Source organism: Parasteatoda tepidariorum, chromosome 7, assembly GCF_982258835.1.
Source record: "Parasteatoda tepidariorum strain Cologne lab strain chromosome 7, Ptep-v5.0, whole genome shotgun sequence".
Classification (NCBI taxonomy): Eukaryota; Metazoa; Arthropoda; class Arachnida; order Araneae; family Theridiidae; genus Parasteatoda; species Parasteatoda tepidariorum.
Window position 1 is genome coordinate 86,070,263 of NC_141761.1, and position 25,583 is coordinate 86,095,845.

General features: G+C 28.1%; 1 protein-coding gene across 8 annotated transcripts in view; it reads right to left on the bottom strand.

Moving 5' to 3' along the window:
* Positions 1-25,583, bottom strand: part of LOC107438705 (SEC14-like protein 2) — an 82,119-nt gene that overhangs the window by 43,283 nt on the left and 13,253 nt on the right. Inside the window, exon 1 of one of the 8 annotated variants that reach the window (XM_043049353.3) lies at positions 2,001-2,409. The exons of 6 other annotated variants lie outside the window; for them this stretch is intronic. The gene's annotated coding sequence lies outside the window, so the exon portion shown is untranslated. Of the gene's footprint in view, positions 1-2,000; positions 2,410-25,583 lie in introns of those variants that run through there. One more of the 8 variants, XM_087168199.1, reaches the window with a different exon arrangement.

Below are 25,583 nucleotides of genomic sequence, written 5' to 3' on the forward strand. Positions count from 1 at the left end.
GTTTAAAACTTTTAAAATTTCCTCAGAAATACATCACATAAAATAAGATTAAACAATAATAAATGTCTGTAACATTTTTTTATGTAAAAAGTATATTTCGAAATAAAAACGGGTTTTACTCATTACTTTAAACGAAATGAAGTTATCTTGTCTGTGTAACAAAAGTTTCGATCTTTAAGAAAAGAAAATATTTTGAAGGTATAAAAAATACAAATATCTGTAAAATGTATGTCCCTTTGAAACAACCAATATCCTTACAAATGTTTTATCAAGCAAGACACAAGTGGGTTTAGATGAATAATTCAGAATAAATATAATGAATTGAAGTAAATCCTTCCCAAAAAAGGAAGACAGTATGCGAAGTATTTTAAATTTAAATAAAGTTTTGCTTCATAATTGGAGAAATATAATATTGATAAAAATATGTTATGTTCTTAAAGAAAAATAACTTCACAAAATATTGCAAACATTTTCCAAATAAATATTGAATAAAATGTGAAAACAGTTTCAATAGAATTCAAACAGAAGCAGTTAAGTATAAACTAAACTAAGCTTTAATAACGTTAACTTTAATAATCCAATGGAGTTTAATTTTTTTCTTCATTAAACACAAAAGAAATATATTAACATTCCAACTAAATATTATGTATCTAAATATAAAATTGTAACAAATTTATCTAAAAACATAAGTTTGAGTGAAAAATTAAAAGACAAAAAAAAGTTAATAGTTTTTTTCTCACTATTAAACTTCCATCGCATTATTTTTTCTCTTAAGAGATAAAATTCACTAAAAAAATCTAAATAAATTCCAAATCAAAATTAAATTAATTTAGTAAATATTTAATAACAAATATAATAATAATAAATAGTTAAAAATAATTAATTATTAATAATAAATTTAAACTAAGACTTGCATCGAAATACAAAGATTTTCCAAATTTATCTATAAATATTAGATTGAGTTAAAATTTAAAAGAAAGAAATATAGATTATTGTTTCTTACCTTCAAACTTACAAAAACTGCTTTTTTTCAGCAGATTAATGATTATAAGCAGAAAGCAAGATTAATGATTATAACGCATAAATATTATGCATCTAATCATAACAAAGAATTTAATTTAAAAAGAAAAAAAAAACATAGATTTTTCTCATCTTCAAACTTTCATAATAAATAAATTTTATAATTAAATGGATTCATAATCCTTTCATAATTAAATAGATTTTTTCTTAATAAATAAATATCTAAAAGATAAAACTAGCTAAAAAGTCTAAACACATTCTGAATTTAAATTAAATTAGTTTAATAAATATTTAATAAATTTAATAATAAATAATTAATAAAAATAATTAATAATAAATTATTAAAAATATTTAATAATAAATTAAAACTAATCTGAATTATATCTGAAGATAAAAATATAATAAATTTATCTAAAAATATGAGTTTGAGTTAATATTTAAAAGAGAAAAAAACATAGATTATTGTTTATAACATTCAAACTTTCAAACAGTGATTTTTTTTTATTAAGCGCGAAACAAAATCAATGAACATTACGAATAAATATTATGCATTTAGAGGTAAAGTTTTATCAAATGTTTCTGAAAACATAAGATTGAGTTAAAATTCAAAATAAAAAAAACATCGAATTTTCACTCCTTCAAACTTTCATACAATTCTTCTTACTCTAAGTAAATGAAAATCTAAAAGATAAAAAAAATCTAGGGAAACTCCAAATCTAAATTAAATTAATTTGATACATAAATAATAATAAATAATTATTAGCAATAATAAAAAATAATTATTAATAATACTAAAAAATAAGTAATAATAATAAAAACAGGTGATAATAATAAAAAATAATTAATAGTAAATAATTATTGATTAAAAATAAACTTAATCTTAATTATATATAAAAATAAAACTTTAACAATTTTATCTAAAAATATTAGATTGGCATAAAATTTAAAAGAGAAAAAAAACATGCATGATTGTTTCTCACCTTCGAATTTTCAAACTATGTTTTTTTCCCTCTTTGCAGAAAGAGAAGTGTGCTTATTAACAATGCTTTATTATGAAGTGAAGTCCAAATGAAAACAATGAGTTATATCATCAACAACTGAACACTAAATACCAGGAATATTCTTTTCGGAGTATTCTTTTATTTTCTTATATTTATAGTGCTTCCTTTCACGCAACCTTGAAATATTCGGAGATACTATATGCTCCACGGTTTCTCTAATTATTCAAATGACATAATAATTTTCCTGTTGAGAAACTATTCAAAATTGATGAATCCTGATAGAAAATTCATAAACGTCTTTCAGGAAAATAAAATAGTTAGGAAAAGGGACTTCATTATGTTTTATATCAGAAGCTCATAGATTTTTTTTTTTGGTCAAGCCTAAAAGGAAGCATTTAAGATAATTATTGATCATGTAACCTCCATTCTGGGAGGCGAAAGGTCAGTTAGTTAGGTCTTTCAATGTTTATCTAATATTTGATAAAGTGGAAAAGCGTTTTTCAATATTGAGATTAAGATGAAAGAGCAACTATGGGCGATTGAACATATAAATACTATTATCAATGGGAACTTTTCCAACAATTTATACTATAAGAATAAAAAACAAAAATCTCTGTTCTTAGTCACTTTTGATTTGTTAAAATATTCTGATAATGATTTCACAAAACTTTGGCACCATCATAGACATTGCTTATTTCCTAGCTTTTAAATTTCTTTAATTTCATAAATTTAATTTTTTTAATCGTTAGCAATCCTTTTATAATTAAATTAAATAATACCAAATATTTAATTATCCTTTTTTTATGAAAAGTTAGTATAAATATTTTTATTCTTTTCTTGACAATCAATGTTTTACCAAACTTTGACCTTTACACGAGTGTATTACTTATTAACCCTCTGTCGCGACAAAACGAATATCAAAAGTGTATTTTTTAAAACTTTATTCTCTTTTATCACAAAAATGTTTTAGTTACAGGGTTAAATTAAATTCTAATGTTTTTGGTGATTAAATTGCAGCCAGATTATTTAAAATTTAATGTTAATAACGAGGCTTTATTTTTGACTAAATTATATTTCAAAAATCCGCCAATTTTCAGATCTCTTCCATGCTTCGGTTAGCAAATATGCATTCACTGGTATAGTCTGTCAATCGAAAGAACTCTCCTCGCCATTCGTCTGGAGCATTGGTGGTGACTATGGTTAGGAGATTTATCAATATTTAAGTCAATATTATCAATATTTATCAATATTTAAGTAGCTGCTCTTAGTATTTATCAATATTTAAGTCAATATTTAAGATAGGCTTTGTATCGAGTTATCTAGAAAAAAAGGAATCTGGAGAGAAAGAAGCCCTCTTCTTTAAAATGTGCTATTTCATGTTTCCATAGCAGCAATCAGCTTTAGAATTCGTGGCGAGGGGAGTTCTTTCTATCGACAAACTATAAATCAAATTTGATAATGTGAGGAATGAGGGCTTATTAGGTTTTCAATGCCCCCTCATACTGACCTATAGAGATACAAAATTTTATAAAAAGGAATGCTTTAAAAAATTGTCCTCGTCTCAGTAAAAAAAGATTGCGTGCTGATCAACTAACACGCTCTTTTGTCGGCTCATAATTGTGGCCATATTTATGATCTTTCAGAAATAAAAAGGGATAGTTTCTTTGTCTACAATGAAAATGATTTCTTTATGTTTTTATCATATCTGATTAATTTCCCTGGTTTAATACAAAAGCAATGTACTGTGGCCTGCTATACCGTTCCGCATGAAAGAAACTATATTGTATTTTGCCTTGCTTTTGATTAATATAACATAAACGAATATCTACATAAATATATCAATCGATATTAAAATTATAACTTTTAATACTTTTCAAATAAATAATTCATTTTCGTACTCTAAAAAAACACGTATTTTCCAAACTACTTTTGGGATTTTTAAGACATTAAGAGTGTGGCGTTACGAAATAATAAATTTTGTAGTTCGCTCTTTTTATTGTGGGAATTAGTTAAATCAATAAAAACATAAGAGAAGAGAATGTTCCCACAGCAAATCAATACCTCTGGGGGTACTGATCCAGGAGTTTCTTTGTCTTCTGGATTAGTTCAAAATTACAAGGTTACGGAGTTGAACGTAAGTAGTCGTAAACCCATGAATTTGGGTCAGCTGTTCAACGACGGTTATAAAATTAAAAAAAATAATAATAAAATAATATCATTGAATTAGAAAAACTTTTTAGTTAAATGATAATTTTTTGCATTCCGATAAAAAATGTTGTTTGTTCTGAATTGGTTTTGACATGATCAAGTATTATGATTATGACAATACGAAATAATATATTTTTCTAGTTTTCTTTTTTAATATATGCACCTTATACACGGAGAAATAATTATCGCACTGTATGGTAAGGACATTTCTGGATTAAAGAAACCATAATTCTGATAATGAAAGCCAAAATATACGATATTTAAACCATTCATTTGGTAATTGTTTCGTTTATTTGGCAACAATTTGCTAGAAATTCTGGTTTTTATAGTTCTTATTTCTACACGTTTTCAGAAAAATGAAAAATTGAAATGTAAAATTAACCATATAAATGGTTTTTATGCCATGCTATAAGTTATCATGGAAAAATTAATTAATTTTAGACTGTTACCAATTTTTTTTACATATTATAAAACCATATTTTATCGTTAATTTTATCAAATTCTTTAGAAAAGCATTTCAGTAAAATCTACCAAGATTTTTGGGCGTTCTTAATAAAGTCAGAAACATGGTAAATTTTATTATATTCTGAAAGCTTTGGCAAAACCTTTTCTCGCATTGCATGAATAAATAAAAAACTATCAAAACTCCATATTAATTTCGAAAAATTACCATTAATTGTCTGGAACAATAATGTCATAAATTTGAAATATTTGCCACGTGAAAAGTTATCATCAGGAAATATCATTAAATAATTATTAGTTTAGTAAAATTTCGTTTTTTCCTAATGAGGTTTGATGTTAAATAATAAAAATACTAATATAATTTTGTACCCAATTCAAGATTACTAAGAAATGAAAATTCGTTTTGAAATTAAAAGACTTTGAAAGTGTCATTAAAATATGATTTTATAAAATAAACATTATTATTATATAATAAGTTCGTTGAATATTTTATTTTTACTTTTAGCGTATGGTTTGTAATGCTAAGAACGAAACCTTACTTGTAGACGATAGAACATGTTATAATTAAATAAATATTTAAATAAAAATTTTTACATATCAGTTATTAAGAATTCTAACGAAAACTTATGTTCAAAGAAGTAATTCAAAAAATTCTTGATAACATTAGAAACAGATAACAAATGTATACGTAGCTTTTTTACAAAGTGAAGTGAAGTACAAAAGAGAAACTATAACTACACACTACAACTTTGTAAATATTATTATATAGCTTATAAATATTACTGCAAAAATACGCTATTTTGAGTTCACTACGTAATCTTAATAGGTTGTGTCAGCTATTTAAATACACTTTTTTGTGTAATGTATCTAAGTGTAATGTATACCCATTAGTTTCCAGAAGCAAAAATTTAAAATAATTTTAGAAATTTTATGTATTAAAAATGATGATTATTGGTTACTGTAAATACATTTATTTAGTTATAAATGGAAAATTTAAAAATCGAAATTTGCCAACCCGAAAAGTTACTTTGTACCCCTTCATATCTTAGGATTTTTCTTTTTTGAGTTTGTTAAAAAATTTAGAAAACTTGAAATAAATTGTAAAATACATTACTTAAAATCGCTTCGTCCCAAATTTATTAATTTTCGCTGTGTGTTGAGTTGAAGATACAAAAATATTTCTTTCAGAAATAATTTTTTTATTTCCTTAAAAAAACAAACATTAAAATGATATAGATTTGAATACAACACTAACTGTTTTTAAAAATTTCTTTTGACTATATTTTACTATATCTTCTATATATTTTTATAGTTTTCTCTATATCCCTTTTCTATTTCTTTTAGTTATATTTTAAACAATAAAATTTAAAAAAAATAATTTAGGGAAGTTTTAATATAATTAAAAGTATGCAGGGAATAGTATATAGCATGCGTTTAATCGAATGATGCACATTTATTACAATTTTAGATATAATTCCAACTTCTTGAGAATGTCTCTCGTAAATTAAAGAGTCACGTGCGTCTTTGTCCAACTGCTGTACTGTCTTGTTTGTCGCATTGTCAATGTCTATTTCATTCACGTGTCACTATTCATGTTAGTAACATCATTCACGCATCTTTAAAAGAGGGTTATTAATGTTAAATGAGCCATACTGTGATTTTACGTTATTTATTTTCAAGATTCTGACTAATTTAATTTTATATAATATGCGAATTATTAAAAATATGCTAAGAAAATCATACCATTGTTTAAAACAACGAGCAATTTTTTGAAGGAAAAAAAAAACAGATTACAGATGGAATCTATACTTTCAAATTCAGTGCTGTCATTTTTAGTTATATTAGATACATGGCAAAATTCAGGAAATTTTTGAAATAAATAAAATAGTCTCAATAATTCTATTTAACTTTAGCTACAGCTACTTTAGCTATATACAGGTAAAAATTAATCTAAATCGAAACCCATGAGAGCTGTCTTCTGATCTGCTATGATGTCACGAATCATGACCAATTTTTAAAAAATTTTATTAAATCAATGAATTTAATTTAAAAACCATATTCAATGGTTTCTGCGATGGAAACATTACCTTGCTAAACTGTGATGAAAGATGACAGAGTGGTTTTTTTACTCATACATTTTGGATCATAATTTTTACGGTAAATTACTGATTTACAATAAAATTACTGCAACTCTTAACCTATATTTTTTTAAATGATATAGTTATGCATTTGTCATGGCACTGATGGAATGTCTTTTCTCTAGTTGGCAAAAAAGAGATTAACTGAGCTCTATGCTGAGTAGATTCAAAAGATTAAAGATGATCCATTTAAGCATACAAGCCATTCAATGTTTTTGTTTTAACACTAAACATACTACAGCAGATCAAAAGACCGGTTATTGTGTGTAATATTGTATTGTATTGTAAAGTGTTGGTATGTTCAGTGTTAGTTATTATTATTAACTTACGTTGGTTGCGTTATAATTTATTGCATAAGGAGTTATTATTCTAATCTTAATAAAGATTAATTACACAAAAGACCTTGTAATAAATTAATTTTTTAAAAAAAACATGTTACTAACATGAATAGTTCAGCTCTTTAATTCTATCTAAATTTTTTGTTTTAACTATGGAATAGTTTTAAAAAAAATTTTTTACAATTTTCCTACCATTTCATAAATGTTATGAGTTCATGATAGTGTAAAGGACTTAAATACTGGTGTGACTCCAAACATTGCAATCTGTAATTGTATTTATATAGTACTAATTGCATATAGTACTAGTAATTGTATTTATATAGTAACTACTTAATCCAAATTTAATTTACAAATAGGCTTAAACTGTTTATTAATTGAATTCTTGCGTACTTAAATTGAAAGGAATATTTATAAAACAAAAGTGCCGAAGGATGAATGTTATTCAGAATTTTATTTTCGAGTTATAAAAAGTATTGTCAAAACTACCAGATAATGGTATAAAATACCATATTTCTGACTGCATTCGAGCAGCAAAAAGGTCAGTAAGTTTTACCAAGGCGCTTTGGTAATAATTTTGATTATTGGCAATAAAAGATAATTTTATAATATGTGATCAAATTTGGTAAATGTGGTAAAATATGGTAATTTTACGATTCCTGAGAGCATGGCGTAAAAGCCATTTATTCGGTTAAAATTAATTTTCAGTTTTGAATTTATTTACTGAATTAGTGGTAATAAAACTATGATATTGAAAATCATACTTTTTGGTGAACCGTTACCATATGAACGGAAAAACTAAATGAATGGTCTAATTATTTTAAATCATGTACAATATATATATATATATATATATATATATATATATATATATATATATATATATATATATATATATATATATATATATATATATATATATATATATATATATATATATATATATATATATATATATATATATATATATATATATATATATAATAAATAAATAAATACAAGAAAACACGAAGAAAGTTAAGAAAAACAATAAGTTTCATTTATTGCACTTAAGCTGCAAGTAAACAGAACTCATTAGATAAGTTCAAAATGAAGATAAAACAAAGAAAATTTATAAACGTAAGAAAAAAAAGGGGGGGGGGGAATAATAGGTAAAAAAAATAACAAACAACAGTTTAAAAAAAAAAAGAAAAAAAAGGATGAAATTTTATTTGAAATAACCGGGAAAAAAAAGATATAATCTTTTCATCAGCCCACACGATTATATCCGCAAAACAGAGTGCATTCTGATTTAATCGTGTGGGCTGATGAAAAGATTATATCTTTTTTTTCCGGTTTTTTTAAATAAAATTTCATCCTTTTCTTTTTCTTTTTTTTTTTTTAACTGTTGTTTGTTATATTTTTACTTATTATTCCCCCCCCCCTTTTTTTTTCTTAGGTCTATAATTTTTCTTTGTTTTATCTTCATTTCGAACTTTTATATATATATATATATATATATATATATATATATATATATATATATATATGTATTACAAGTTATAAGTGTCATTATATAATACGGTAGTTTTACCACAATTTTTTTCTCCGTTTACAAAGCTGAGCCAAAACGAATTTGTAAGCAAACGAAGTCAGTACGGATTTTGAAGTAATTCGAAAGGAACAGCGAAAGCGGTTTTTTGGGGTTGACGAGCTCAGCAAAAAGGGTGTGGGGTTCACTTGTTAAAAAGAAATTAGTTTAGCATAGTTTGTATATTCCAGTAAACTCTTTTAGTAAAGAAAATTTGGCTATACTTTTTTCATCGACACTTTATGGTTATAAAATATCTATTAACATAGTTATAAAATATTTTTCGATGAATGGATATAAAATAATTTATTTGTAAGGGTATGAAAAGATATATAAATACAGTTGAAATCGTTAATAACGAGCACGAAAGAGGGCAATATTTGCTCGTCTCAACTGAGAGTTCGTAAAAAACTTAAAATTTGCAAAAATCGTTCGTGAAATTCGAAAAAGTTTATACATACTTACTGAATTATAAATAAATCACGTACTTTATTTATTTTTTTATTTCTGCGCTATTCAAAAGATGTTAGTTAATTTGCTTTGAGCAGATTCATTGTCTCTTTTTTGAGTTAATGCTCAACGGATAAGCCTCATGCCCCGAAAATCATCGTCATTTGTACCCCTAAAATTCTAGTTCCACTTTTACACCTCTTTGTACCACTAAATTTTAGTTGTGTTCGGATTGTTAAATGAAAATTTAGTAGATCTGGAAAGGTGAAATTGGCATGAAATTCTATAAATATTTTATGCAATTTAAATGTATTTGTTATGTGCAATTGATTATGGTTCAAATCCTAGTAATTGCTATTTTTTTTAACTCTGGAATACCTGCAAGTGACGGAGTGTGGATTACCCGATCCTGATAGGTTGGTGAAACGTGGTATTCGTTTACGTTAGAAAATGCTCTTTTCATTCTATTTCGAGTAAGCCAAGCTCATCAACTATCAATTCTCTAAAGTGACACATTCTAAATTCTTGCACAAAGATTCTTTCTCAAAGATTTAAATTTTTTCACCTTTTTATTTACACACAGACTTAACACAAAGGCAGGCACGAAGCCATGTGGAACATAAACAAACTAATTATGCATCGAAGTTGCAAGGTACACAAAACAAAAATATTACACGATTACAATGAAATACATTAACAAATAATAAATCTAAGTTAAGTAAAAGATATGAACGAGAAAGAATTATATTTCCACTAATTCGATGTGCGATACAGCTTTGTATTTAATTAACGTATCGTTAATTAAAATTCTGACTTATGTTGAGAAACTTTGTTCAACTTTAATATGCCATTTTGCTGAAAAAGATTAGCTGCCGCAGACGTCATAGGTCACATGTGAGGGTATGGGAGGTCTTCATCTTGATGTGCAAGTACCCAATTAATATATACTTACAGCATAGTCTCGCATAAAATTATAATAGTTATATATTTTATGAACAAAATGTTATTTTTTTTTAAAAAAAAAGAATTAATTTTTTAAAAATAAATAATGGCAAAATAGAAGCAACCATGTTGATTAATGAGCAAGAGAGATAAATAACCTTTTCTCCATCAGTGGATAGTTATGATTTAATGCAAACATACGGAGTAAAAAATCGCGGTAACTTTTAACCAAATAGATAATAACTCGAGTTAAGTTCTCAAATCAAAATGGTTGTAGTAGCATTTTTGCCGGTTGCAATGTAGTACTTTTCACTTCAAATTTAAAAGTTAATAACTGTCGAACTAATTAACAAAAAATAGCTTTTTTTTACTAATGACTTATTTAAAATGAATGAAGTATGATTTTATGAAATACGTATTTCAAATTGCGTGGAGTTCAATACAAAGTTATATTCATTCGACTTGTGAGCCTTACGGGAATTAACAGAAATTAATAAAAATGAAAAGAGGAAAAATTCCCATTTGAGTCAAGTTATTAATATTATTTGACAGCAACCCCACTTATTAATATTACTAATTAACTAAACCGAAATAATGAATATGAATAAGCAGCAATAAAAAGTTGTGTCGCGGAAAAAGTGTAGAAAATTTGCATAATAATAGTATAACTATAGATAATAGTAGTGTAATAACTGTGAAGCATATTTAAAATCTTTCACATTGTAATTTGAACATAAAACAAAATATGAACATGAAGGAAAAGATTGTATTTATTCTTTTTTATCTTAGAATGAATCATTTTTTTACAGAGTTACAGGAAATATTTACAAATATTTCCAATTGAAAATATGTATTTAAATATAGCTGATATTGAAAAGAAATTGCTCATACAAGTAAATTCTTATTTAATATCCAAAACGTGCGTAATCCATGCATCTTTCTTTCTTCGACGCAATACTGTAATTTATGTCCATGTAAAACAAAATGATAATAAAAGTGTAAAATGGAACTCTACTGCTCTAAGTGGAAAAAAGTGACGTGTTTTGTGAAAATATTTGAAAAAGAATCTTTTAGTGACTTTAAGGATTTTTTTCTTTGGCTCATTAAACTACTTATTTATGCGGAAATAATGTTACTTTTTTAAACTATGGAAACGGAAAGATTTTCTTGCTTAAAATTAAAATGTCAAAGCTACACAGCGAAAAAAAGAATGGTCAAAACTATCGGAACATCAAAGCTATCAGAACTATCAATCTACAGTCAAAACTATCAGAATGGAAAACTTTATCGTGTTTCTGCAACACCAAAGCTCATTAAAAATTTTTGGTAAAATTAATAATTAAGGATGATTTCAATAAAATTTGGTAAACGTGGTGAAATTTGATAATTTTAGCGTGATATCTTATAGCATAGCAAAAAAAAAACATTTATACGGTTAAATTTAGTTTTCAGTTTTTGTATTATTTACTAAATCTGTGGTAATAAGAACCATAATTTTGAAAAACAGAATTTTCGTTAACAATTATCATATAAAAGGAGAAATTAAGAAAAGAATTGGTTAAATATCGTATGTTTTAGTTTTTATTTCCAGAACCATGCTTTTTTATGGTTTCATATTTTATGGTTTTTCATAGTTTAAGGTTTTATGGTTTTATAGAATTGTTATTAACCCATAATATGGTAATTTTAATGGAATTTGCTTCTCCGTGCATATTTTTCAAATTGGCTTAGATGAGAAAATAGTTTCATTTTGTCACAAACACGTAGGAAACACCTATTACGTAAAACATAGAGAGAATTTTTGGTTTTGACAGAATTACAAAAGGTAACACGCTCTACGTTTTTCAGTTAGAGTGACAAAAATAGTTATTTTTGTTGAAAAACGTAGATATTATTAAAAATTCGCTTTTGTTTTGCTGTATGTTGTTATTTTTACATATGGCTAGCTGGAATTTCATTTCATAGAGAACCAGTAGCCCAATATCTCACAAAGGAATCAGTTAGAGTGGGCAGAAAAAAGTACACTGTAAAAATTCTGGTTCAAATTACTGTGTACTTTTTTCTGCTAAAAGTTTTATTACATATATATATATATATATATATATATATATATATATATATATATATATATATATATATATATATATATATATATATATATATAATGTAATAAAACTTTTTAACTGAACAAGTTTCAATGAAAATGAATAATATGCTGAAGTATATAATATAACATGACCCAGAAAAACAAACATGATATAATCATGATTATTTTAGTTTGTTTATACATAAACATTACATTCCATAATAAACACAAGTCTATTTCATTAATAAACGGCGAACAGACTTTATCCATATCTTTACTATAATCTTCCTCTTTTTTATGATTTTTTTATTTAGATAACCCACATTCTTAATTTATATATAGATTAGGATCTAAGATAAGTTATACACGAATATAATGCTTGGATTTCTTTTTCTCGTGAATCATTGAAATGTTTTTTAATTAAATATTTTTGATAAAAATGCACTTCCTCATATTTGTTTTGCTTCCGGGTAAATTAACTTTCTAGAATCTGATATAATACACATTCTTACGTAATTCCTCATATACGGACATAATGTTTACACACTGTACGTCATCATCACCCAAACTAGGTCAAGCATCCATTTTCAGAGCTCGATTCTTCAATGATGATGCTTTTCAACCAACGAGAGGACTTTCCGCCATGACAAATTTAATGTGTACCTTGTTGCGTACACACGCCGGCTATTTTGTCGGCCACCAGGATCGAACTCCCAACCCTTACCTCCGTATAATCTGTGGTGGGACCAACGCCGCACATTTTACGTCATTAGATAGAGGGTCTTTTCTTTTTTTGATGTATTGAAGATTTTATGATATTTAATGCTTTAAAACAAATTATATTAGCAATGAAATTTCAGTTCTTTCACTAACGACCGAAAGAAGAGTTTGTTTTCATAACATGGAGATAAATGTCATTTTCGGTCACAGCTTTTTTAACTGATGTGTATATGTGTCTCCTATTGTTTTGGTTACCCTAGCTTTTGCAATCGGTCTATATGCATCTCGTTCTCACAGCTACCGTTTGTAAGATTGGTATAAAAGTCTCATATTCTCAGTTGCAATAGCTTTTACACATCTGTAGATGCCTCCAATTTCCATTGCAAAAATAGCTTTTACTATCATTGCATTAGTCTCCGACTGTCATAGTTACATTTGTCTTTACAATAGGTGGATAGCTAATTACTCTCATAGTTACAATAGCTTTCACCATAGGTGTATAAATCTTTTATTTTTATTGTTACAATAATCTTTACAATAGGTGTATCATTGCAGTAGTAAATGTTGTATAAACTATTTACTACAACAGTTACAATAGCTTCTACGATAAGTGTATTAGTCTCCTTTCTCATAGTTATAATAGCTTTCACCATAGGTGTATAAATCTTTTATTCTTATTGTTACAATAATCTTTACAATAGGTGTATCATTGTAGAAGTTATCATTGTAGTAGTAAATGGTGTTTAAACTATTTACTACAACAGTTACAATAGCTTCTACGATAGGTGTATTAGTCTCCTTTCTCATAGTAATAATAGCTTTACCATTAATAAGACGATATGGGCAATTCCATGGTGACTGGCGATACATTTTGTTGGTTTTTTAATTTTTTAACTTTTATCAATCGATAAATACTTAATAATTTTTAAAAAAAATGTATATAGGATGTTTTTCAATTTAAGAAATGGAGATGAAAATTTTAAATGTTTCATTTAGAGTAAGAATAAAAAATGTGACTGACGTTACTTAGTACGGACATGGAGTAAAACATTATAATTTCATTTTGAAATTCTGCTTTATCGATATGCAGTAACGGAATAAACTTTTATAATTTATTTTTAAAAAAACAGGAAACATTGAAAATATGACGTACGAACCATTTATTCGGTTGAATTTTACTTTTTAGATTTGTATTTTTTAAAATGTATGTTAATAAGAGCTATAATTTTGAAAACCTGAATTCCCGGTGAACCATTACCATATGAACGGAAAAGTTACCAAATGAATGTTTAAATATCGTATATTTTATTATTTTTAACCAGAATTATGTTTTTCTTTTTTTTTTTCTTCTTTTCTTTTTTACAAGAAATGTCATTACCGTAGAGTACGTTAGTTTTACCAGAATTTATTTCTCCGTGTGATAATGTGATTTAATTTAGCACCATATTAAGGTTGCTCATAAATCTCCAAAATTTCTAACAGTTTAGTTGAGAAAGTGGAGACAGATGTGGAAAACTAAAAACTAAAGTGGAGAAAGATTCGGATTTAAAATAAGCTTTGTTAGAAAATGTCAGTATATTCTTGAAGTTATAGTTTAAACAGTATCGTTAAATAGTATTCAAATTAAGATCGTTGTAGGAAAATAACAGGACGTTTTTAAGGCAATTTTGAAACAATGTCACTAAAATTTGAAAAAGATTATCGTCTGTTTATAACCTTCATGGGAGTAATGACTCAATTGAAAGTAATATGTCTGGAAATAATGGAAAATCCAAAGAGCTGTGTCCTTTTTTTGAAAACGTGATATAAAACGTTAACGTGCGAATCACCAAACATAGGTTACAACGAGGATTTTTTGTAACTTAAGGGACGTTAAATATGAACAACTAGTCTGTCTACGTAAATATCGTTAAAAGTGTGTAAATATGTGTATAATTCTGTTAATATTCCTTTGTTAGGAGACTAAATACGTCAGATGGACCCTAAATAAACAGTTTAATTATAAAATTTTGTTGATTGTCTCTTAATTCTAATGTAATTTAGAGTGAAAATAACGCTCAATGTATTTCTTATCGAACACTCCGCTAGTCGGCATTTCTGATGACTCAGTGATTATCTTGCCAATTTGGCGATACTTGCGACCATTATGTTAAAAAAAATTACAGTTCTGGAAACTTCGAATTCCACTACTTTGGAAGCCAATAATTACGGAGTTATGAGTTATTTTGAATTACAGTGATATAAGTTATTGAAGTACGAAGTTATAAGTTATTGAATTATGGAGTTATGAATAGTTTAAAAACATATTTAAAGTTTTGAAACGTATTGAAAGAATGTTTATTTAGTAATAAGCTTTTTTTTAAATATTTAAATATTAAATTAGTTTCATGATAATTCGTCACAATTATATATAATTACAAGCAATTCTAGTTATTTTAACTACAAAAAGCAACCTAAAATTATCTGTCCGAACATTAATTTTAATATGTTTTTCTTTTGGGAGACATTTATGATTAGTTTTTTTTCTTCTTCATTTTTAACATTAATACATTTGTTTGATTTCAGGATGAAATTTGTTTTATATTACGTTCCAGTTCAGTGATTTATTTAATGATGTCGTACTTGACAGTATTTGAAAAAGGTCACCTTTGCATGGAACATCGCAGAAAACTCATCTTTCAATTGTTCTTCCTTGACAGCTATCCTTGGTTTGTGCTTTTGCTTAAACATTTAATATGATCACGTCGTACTGTAGTTATTTATTGTTTTAAAAATTGATGAAATTATGATGAGTAATAAATTCACAATTATATTTTTCTTTAAAAGAAGTATGATTTCCGCAATAAGTTGGAGTTTTTTTTTTGTCTCTAAGACAATAAGACACATCTTGGGCCTTTGGAACAGGTAAAAAGAAAGTACTAATTCACCATATAATTTTCTTATAATAAGTGATTCATAGTTTGGATTCAATTCTTTTCTATTATTTGTGTCTATGGGTTGGGGCAACCTGTTTGGTAGGGAACTGTTCAAGAGTGCGTTGGTTCGATCCCAGATCGGTCGACGACCCCCCCCCCCCGTGTAGTAAATGGTGACTGACGCACGTTATATCTGTCGAGTCTCAAAGTCCCCCATGTTCCCATAACAAATCCCTACCTCTGGGGGTACTGATCCAAGAGTTTCCTTGTCTTCTGGATTGGTTTAAGATTACATGCTACTGAGTTGATCATTATTAGTCGTAAACCCAAAATTAGGCCGGCTGTTCAACGGCGGATATAAAAAATAAAATATTATTTGTATCTAAAATTGGCTGTTTGGCGATGGTTATAAACAAATAAAATAAAATATTATTTGTATCTGAGCCGTAGTCGCTCAGGGGATAGAGTGTTTGCCTTCCAATGAGGTGACCCGGGGTCAAGCCTAAGCGATGCCTGGTTGAAACGAATTCCGCACCAGGCGTGCATCAACCACAGTGCTGACGTAAAAATATCCTCAATGGTAAACGGGTCATGGGTTAGAGTTCCCTAGCCGTCATGCCAATCGTGGGATTTTTTTCAATGCTTTTCTCTCCCTGTAACGCAAATGCGGGTTAGTTCCATCAAGAAGTCCTGCACGAAAGTAGATTTCTCCCACTACTTGATAAAGTAGTTCCCTTTGTTTTCTGGATTGGATTCAAAATTACAAGGTTACAGAGTTGAGCATTAGTAGTCGTAAACTCTAAATCTGGTAGGCTGTTCAACGTCGGTTATTACTTGTGTCTGAAACAAATGTTTGTTGAAAAAAAAAACGCAATTAAAAAGTTTCTTTCTAATAGCATAGTAATTAAAAACGTTTAAATTTAAATTTACGCAATATAGTTTGACATTTAACTTTAAATTTTAATGTAGCAAATAAATTCTCTTAAACTAAGTGCATGCATTGTCCATGATGTAAGACTTCTTTTTGAATGAGTGGATTCAATAATTGGGTTAGTATACGTTAAAATTTACATTAGTTTACACTAGTAATTATCATCATCAATATTATTAGTTTATATCAGTAAAATATCAATAATTAGCGTCTATTACACAAATATAGGTTTCAAATATTCTGACAGTGTCTATTCGATTTGCATAAAAATTTAACAATTTCTATATCATTAATGACCTGAAAACTCAACAGCTTTCATATCAATAATCAGCTCTGTAGCGTATCAAGCTATATTAAAGAACTGTTCAGTTTTTTTTTTTTATTTTTATAAAAAACTTTTATTTACAAACAACACAAACAGTAACAAATATGAATTATCCGTAACGGGATAGTGAAAAGATCATAAAACAGCAAGAAAAACCCGTAACGGGATATAAGGAAACTCACCCGTAGCGGGATAGATAAAATATTATAAAACAACTAGATAAAGTGCCCGTAACGGGATATATGAAAACTCAAATTCCACACAAAACTAATTCTAAAAAATCAACAACTTTCTGGTGTTCTAATTTTATCGTCTGCTTTTATTATTTAAATTTATCTTTTTATGTGTTTATTTTATTTATGCTTTTGTCAGCCTGTTTTTATTATTTTTACTTTTATTCATGCTTTTGCAAACCAATTATCTTTCTTATATTTTTAGACTTTATAGCTCCGATTATATAAGAATTCGTCTCAAATATTCTGACAGTAGACCTATTATAAATAAAATTTATAACAGCCTCTGTACCATTAATGACTTGGAAGTTCAACAGCTTCGATATTAATAATCAGCTTCTATTACAGAAACTGAGGACAGTCTGTTTCGTCACTTCATTAAGCTAACTTAAGTTAATTGCCATTATCTTAATAACAGCTTAAAAGTTTAACAGTTTCTACTATATCAGCTTCTGAATCAGCTTAGATTATGTTAACTCTGGACTTCGTAGTTTCGTCAGTATTTAACATATCTACAATAAAATTTAGCTTCAATAGTATTAACTAATTTTTCGCTTTGCATAAAATTTTAAAATTTTTTCCCACAAATGGTGATAAATGGAATAAAATTCATTAAACGTCAATATCAATCATTTAAATGAATAGACAATAAATTTGAAACGAAAACTATATTGGGAAAATACACACATTTTTTTAGTTTTTTTGTGTTGGTTTTACGAAATCAAAATTTTCGAATGCATAGTACATCATTCATAGGTCAATATAGAATACACTGTATTGATAAATTTTTCAGGTTAGGTTTTATTCTTTTAAAAAATGCTATGAAATATGCATCAATGTCGAGTTAAGCATTTTCTGAAGATTTCTTAACTCATTTGGGAAACATGTGTAACCAAAACTACTGGAATATAGTAAAATTTTCCGTGTTTCCGGCTTTATGGAAACACTAAAAAGCTCGGCAATATTCACCGCCTAAATGCTTTGGTACAGAATTTAGTAAAATAATATATGTTTTATTAAATATGGTTTCATAATGTGTGATAAAATTTGGCAAATGAGGTAATATTTAGTAATTTTGTGATGCTCCAGATCATGCTATAAAAACTTTATTCTGCTAAATTTAATTTTCGCTTTTGTATTTTTTAATAAATGTGTGATAGTAAGAACCACGGTTTAGAAAATCATGATTTTAGTTCAACTGTTATCATGTGAACAGAAAAACTACCAAATGAAAGGTTTAAATACTATATATTTCGTTTTTATTAACCAGAATAACGACTTATTTTTCAAAATTGTCATTACCATACAGTAAGCTAATTTTACAAGAATTTTTTTTCTCCTTGTATGATATGTTTTAGATGGTGAAATTACAGAAGAAAATGTTGATCTACCCTTAGCTAGAACACTATTTTTATTTAAAACGGTACTTTTTTTTTCTTTAGGTAATTTAACAGCAATTTATAAATAATGACAGAATGCAGCGCATTGTTGCGCAAGCGATTGAAATAAGAATTCGTAATCTTTAAAGGGTTAACTCCCATCAGCTTTTACTTCTAAAACTGACATTCATAAAAAAATATTGAAATAAAATATCCTGTCGGGTCAGAGGATCATTGTATCTTTTTGTTTACAAAACATCATCACGCTGTCTTTGCATTCGTTTTCGGTTACATAAAAATGATGAACTTTATTAATGTCAACATTTGAAATTCTGGTTAATTCCGTAGTGTAACAATCAGATGATATATTACAGAGTGGAACAAAAATCTCTCATCAAACCTCTTGACAGTGATTCGATGATCAGTAAGAAAGTGAGATTACTGACCTCTTATGTTAGGGGAAAAAAAGATTTCCTGACTCGATAAAGAAATTCTGATAACATAAAAAAAAAACGATTAATCTTTTTCGGTTTTGTTATGACGAATATAAACGTTCCTTATTTTGATTGATTTTAAGGGATATAGTAAACAAAAAAAAATTCTGCGGCCTTTTCCAAAACTGGCTGCCAGTTTTTATCCCTTATACAAAGTACAGTGTGCAAATTAAAACAATATATCACGTTGAATAACTTTTGTTCTATTGATCGGATTTTCACGTACTAAGTGTCAATGTTAATGATTTTTGAAGGCGACTTCATGTATGCTAAATAATTAGTACGAACTATTAATTAAATTACGAAATCCGACAATAAATTGCACTTTCTCTGAATAAACATACCACCTTGATCAAAAAGTTTTTTTTTTTTTTTTTAAGTTGGTACATCTGTTGTTGATATTCCCTATAAATCTTAGCATCATAGCTTGACATTTGCAAAAGTTACTTAGCCAAGAGTACATCTATCTCTGTGTGTGTTGGCGATTTTTTACTACAATTTTAGAAATGGATTTAAATTTGCAACCACGAACTTGTATTACATTTTGTGTAAAAAACGGATTTAATGGTGCGCGAAAGTTGGAAATGTTGGAAAGTGTTTCGGCAACGATTCTCTAAAGAAAACAGTCGTTTACCAGTGTCCGGAACTGTTCAAAAGTGGTCGTGAGTCAATCGAAGACGTCATAGTAATTTCAGTAGACGTGTAAATTTGCAACAACGAACTTGTATTTCATTTTGTGTAAAAAACGGATTTAATGGTGCGCGAACGTTGGAAATGCTGGAAAAGTGTTTCGGCAACGATTCTCTAAAGAAAACAGTCGTTTACCAGTGGCCGGAACGGTTCAAAAGTGGTCGTGAGTCAATCGAAGACGTCATAGTAATTTTAGTGGACGTGCAAATTTGCAACAACGAACTTGTATTTCATTTTGTGTAAAAAACGGATTTAATGGTGCGCGAAAGTTGGAAATGTTGGAAAGTGTTTCGGAAACGATTCTCTAAAGAAAACAGTCGTTTACCAGTGTCCGGAACTGTTCAAAAGTGGTCGTGAGTCAATCGAAGACGTCATAGTAATTTCAGTAGACGTGTAAATTTGCAACAACGAACTTGTATTTCATTTTGTGTAAAAAACGGATTTAATGGTGCGCGAACGTTGGAAATGCTGGAAAAGTGTTTCGGCAACGATTCTCTAAAGAAAACAGTCGTTTACCAGTGGCCGGAACGGTTCAAAAGTGGTCGTGAGTCAATCGAAGACGTCATAGTAATTTTAGTGGACGTGCAAATTTGCAACAACGAACTTGTATTTCATTTTGTGTAAAAAACGGATTTAATGGTGCGCGAACGTTGGAAATGCTGGAAAAGTGTTTCGGCAACGATTCTCTAAAGAAAACAGTCGTTTACCAGTGGCCGGAACGGTTCAAAAGTGGTCGTGAGTCAATCGAAGTCGTCATAGTAATTTTAGTGGACGTGCAAATTTGCAACAACGAACTTGTATTGTATTTTGTGTAAAAAACGGATTTAATGGCGCGCGAACGTTGGAAATGTTGGAAAAATGTTTCGGCAACGATTCTCTAAAGAAAACGGTCGTTTACCAGTGGCCGGAACGGTTCAAAAGTGGTCGTGAGTCAATCGAAGATGATGAAAGCAGTGGCAGACCATTGACATCGAAAACCGACGAAAACATTGATAAAGTAAAAGAATTGTCGGTCACTAACTGCAAATTAACCATCAGAGAGATAGTGGAGGGCTTGAACATTGCCTATGGATCCGTCCAAGATATTTTGGTTAATGATTTGGGTTTCCGTCGTGTAGCAGCAAAGTTGGTGCCAAAAGACCTCAATTTCGTGCAAAAAAGAGTCCGTGTTGACGTCGCAAGAGACATGATTTGCGATGCTGAATCCGATCCCACATTCATCAAAAGGATCATTACTGGAGACGAGACGTGGGTTTATGAGTACGACTCACAATCCAGACATCAGGCAAGTGAATGGCATTCATCAAATGGTAATGGCGTTCATCAAATTTAAAATCGCAGGAAGCACTGACGGACATACCGAAAACCGAATATAAAAAATGTTTCGAGGATTGGATCAAGCGCTGGCATAAGTGTGTTGCAGTCGATGGGGATTACTTTGAAGGGAACAATATAGATTTAGATGAATAAACTTGTATTTTTAATTTTCTGAATAAATTCCGAGAACTTTTTGATCAAGGTGGTATTTGAATTTCTGACCCTTAAAATAGGGGGAGAGGAGCCTCAATCTGGAAATTGTGGTCCTAAAGTTTAGTCAGGAGAGCTTAAAAGTTTGGTCCCTTTAATGTTAATTTCCCTGTTTGCATTTTTGGTCATATCTTTAAAACTAATGGCACATTTTTTTGAAAAAAAAATGTTCACCCACTTATGAATCTTGTTTACCTAAAGAAAATTTAATGCAAAATATAATTTTCAATAATTATTTATAATTTGTATTACTTAATTTAATACTGGATGAAACGATTTCGAATTATGAGCAATAAAATTTTTAATAACATATTAATCTACGAGTTTTTCTATAGCGAAATCTATAATTTTAATTGTTTTTTTTTTTAAGTAAATGATGAAAAAAATTAAAATGAATAATTTTTTAAAAATTATTTTGGCGACAATGAAAAGTAAATCATATTAATGCAACTCAAAAAACCACAACTATGCTTTGTTTTTTAATTGAACAAACTCGAACCGTAATTTTATTTTGGCCTTTAAACTTACATATTACACCGTTAACTTTAAAAATATGTTGAAAAAATGTACTTTTGTTAAAAATTTTTTCCAACTTTAGCACAATTCACTAGATATTATAGTATAATTTGTTTTCAGGAAAATTCCTTATTTTGTTAAACAGCAAATACTAAAAATTGAAATATGTGAAAATATTCCAAAACCATGTTATTTTAGAATCATTATCTGATTTGAAATATTTATAAAAAATACGCAATTTTCATACGCTTTCATATTTTCATAAAAAAAAAATACGCAGCAATAGGGTTAACGTACTTTTTACAAAAACTATGAATACAAATTTTTCCTATCTTTCATCATAAGAGGATAAGAATAATATTACTTCAATGAATCTTTACACTAATTTCGTTTTTTCTGGAATTGAAATCTGTTTAAACGAAACATATTATGGCTTGAGAGATAAAACGAGAAACAATTTGACTATTATTTAAGTTTATTCCATTGATTTGTTGATAGCGGTATCAAGGATATGGATATGCGTTGGAAGCCACGTTTACCATAATACTATAAATGGATTAAATCATATAGCTTGAATAATTTATTTTAAACAAAATCTTTTAACAGTTTTAAGCAAATAAGGATTTCAAAATAAACTCTGTCGAAGCACGCCTAAGGTATGCCCTAATATATATCTCGAATAAATTTTGAAATCGATAAATTAAAAATGCATTTTCAAACAATTTCGAGTAGGACGGAAACTTTAACTTGTTTGAAATAACTGTCTCTGTAAGTATTTATCTTTGATTCCTGGTACTAGGGGGATATTCCGTTTTTTCACTCGACTTTTGAAATTTCAATTGTAAACGTAATTTTTCTTACGTCCTTAAAAAATGTTTTTAAGGCAAGCACTAAAAAAATCATGCTGCATTCATCTTTTTAGAAAGTAGTGACAAATTATTATTTTGCTTCATTCTAAGAGTCTATGCAGTTACCTTACGAAAAACTTATTTTAATATCCTGAGAAGTAATTTAATATAGTTACTAAATGAATAATCCCAAGAAACTGATGCGAAAAGATGAAAACCTCATTAATTTAAAAAAATGTAAATATGATAATAAAAGTTGACATGTTTTAAGCTTCGAAACATTAACGTCACAAGTCATTTACTCCTTGCGAGCCTTCAGAATGGGCGCCTATTTTTGAACGCTCGGAACATATCGACTTTTATTTTCATCTTCAAATTTTTTAAAGATTTATCGTCAATTAAACTGCTTCACATTTGGGTGTTGATCATTATTTTAATAAGAATTTTATGCTCGCAAAAGTAAACACCTGTATTTTAATATTTTAACAGGGTTTATGTGATACTTAAAAAACTAAGAGAATCGAAGCATTAATATTGTAACAATGAAGTTATCTTTAACTTTACAATTTTGAAGCCAGAATTTTGAATATTTGGAGTTAATGAAATTGAACACTTTATCTTTTAAATATTGTTGCAACCATTTCAGTATCTTAAGGACCTTACGAACTCTGCTTAAAAGGAGAACATCGTATCAGCTATGTATAGTCAGGGCTTAAGAGAATAGAAGGGCTGGTTCACTCCTTTGAAGTAGCTCTCGCAACGCCAATCCTCCGATTTTCTCTAGTAACGTCACTTTGGCGCAAAGCTCGCACTTTTACTTCAAGAACAGAGCGTTCGGACTCACTAGCTCTAACTAATACTGGAGCATTTCTTTTTGCGAGATATTCGAAGACATTTGTTATTTCTATAATAACTTTCCTCAGTTTTTGCAGTGAATTTACAAGAATTTAAAACTATATCGAAATGCCAGTTTATGCGATTGCAACTTGAAAAAATTTTGATAGAAAAACAAAAGGAAAAAATATAATTTTCCACGTGTTCTCTAAAGTAAATGAACAACTATGTAAAGAATGAATTCCGGAATGACACAGTTAATATAAAACAGCAATGCGTTTATTCTGTCGTTAAGAACTTTTACAAAAATCCATTATCTAGAAACCGCCTCGTTACTTCAAAAAGAAAGGCAGGTGAAAAAAATTAAAAAATGGATAAAGTCAAAGAAAATTAAAATGTAAATAAAAAGTATAAATAAAATATATAGTATATAGTTGGAATTCTCCTAATTTCATAACATATTTTTTAATGTAGTTATTCTAAATATTTATGATTTTTTTTAAAAATTATATTCTCTTAAATTTAAATATCTATAAATTATATCATTGTAAATTTAAATATCTATAAACAATTGTAAAATTTCTAATGTCATTATGAACCTAAATTATTATTTTGTTTCAGTAATTAGCGTTTAAGGTTGATGTTTCCTAATGATTAAGTATGAACAAATTGCTATTCACGGCATATTTAAAATCAGGGATTCTAAATTTAACTCAACTTATTGTTATAAAAGAATATGTAGATAAAAAAAGTGTCGATATATGCTTTCATTTTTCTTAATAATTAAAGTTAAAACTGAACTTTTTAAAATAAAGTATTTATAGTGTCATTTTTGCCAACTAGTAAAACATTTTTATAAGTTTAAAATGGTATTTTTTTTCATATAATGACCAAGAAAGTTTTTTTGAACTATGTTTATGAACGGAAATAATGTGTTGATTACGTAAAGTTTGAAAGCTAATAACCAGAAAAAGTCTAACTTATTTTTACAAAGAGAAAGATGCAAAGTTATCATAATATCTTTGCTTGCGATTTCCGAGATCTGTGGACGCAGTGACGTCATGAGGAGGGAAATCGTAGCTTCAGCTCTAAGGGCGGAATGATTTAGCCCTTCTATTCTCTTTAGTCCTGATGTATAGTAAGGTGAGAATTGTAAAATAATTTTGTAAATTAGGGGGAAAAAACAAATCATGAAAGTGATATTTGGTAATAAATGTAGCTGATCGTAATAGAAGAACATATTAAACGACATTTTATGGTGAATGTGAATTTGCGAAAATAATTATCAGAATGTATCGAAACATTAGGATGCAATTTTCCAATGATAAGAAAATCATGTAACCTAAATATTTGGCTAAGCAAAGCAATTTTTTTAAAGTATGAATCTTGCAACCGATTATTACAACATATTATTCTTAAACATTATATATTTTAATCTTAAATTCAGAAGGCAAGCTAATTTAGTGAAATATTACAATAAACTTTCCAGTTTAGACAAAGGCAATTTAACTGCTATTTACCTAAATAACTGGACTTGCAATCAAAGGCTAAAGAAAAACAGTCCTTTTAGTCATGTTAAATCACAACTGTTAATCGCTGAAAATATTGAACCTCTTTATCTTCATAGCAATCTTAGTACTTGCTTGGATCTTTCCAATGTTAGTTTCCATGAAAGCCTCCCTACTATGCTTGACAAGAAAGACTGTGTGCCTGACTTCCTCGGACAATTGTCCCTGGAAATCATCAATAAAATCCCTCCAAACGACATCAAAATATTCTCTGATGGCAGTAAAATGGATAGACAGACTGGTAGTGGGGTATTTATTGAAACACCTCGAGAGAACTACACTCTTCATCAACGAAACCTCAATTTTTGCTCCGTCTTTCGAAGCGAACTAATTGCAATCGACAGGGGACTAGAGAAAATCTTGAGTGAAGGGCACCTTGGAAATACTTGGA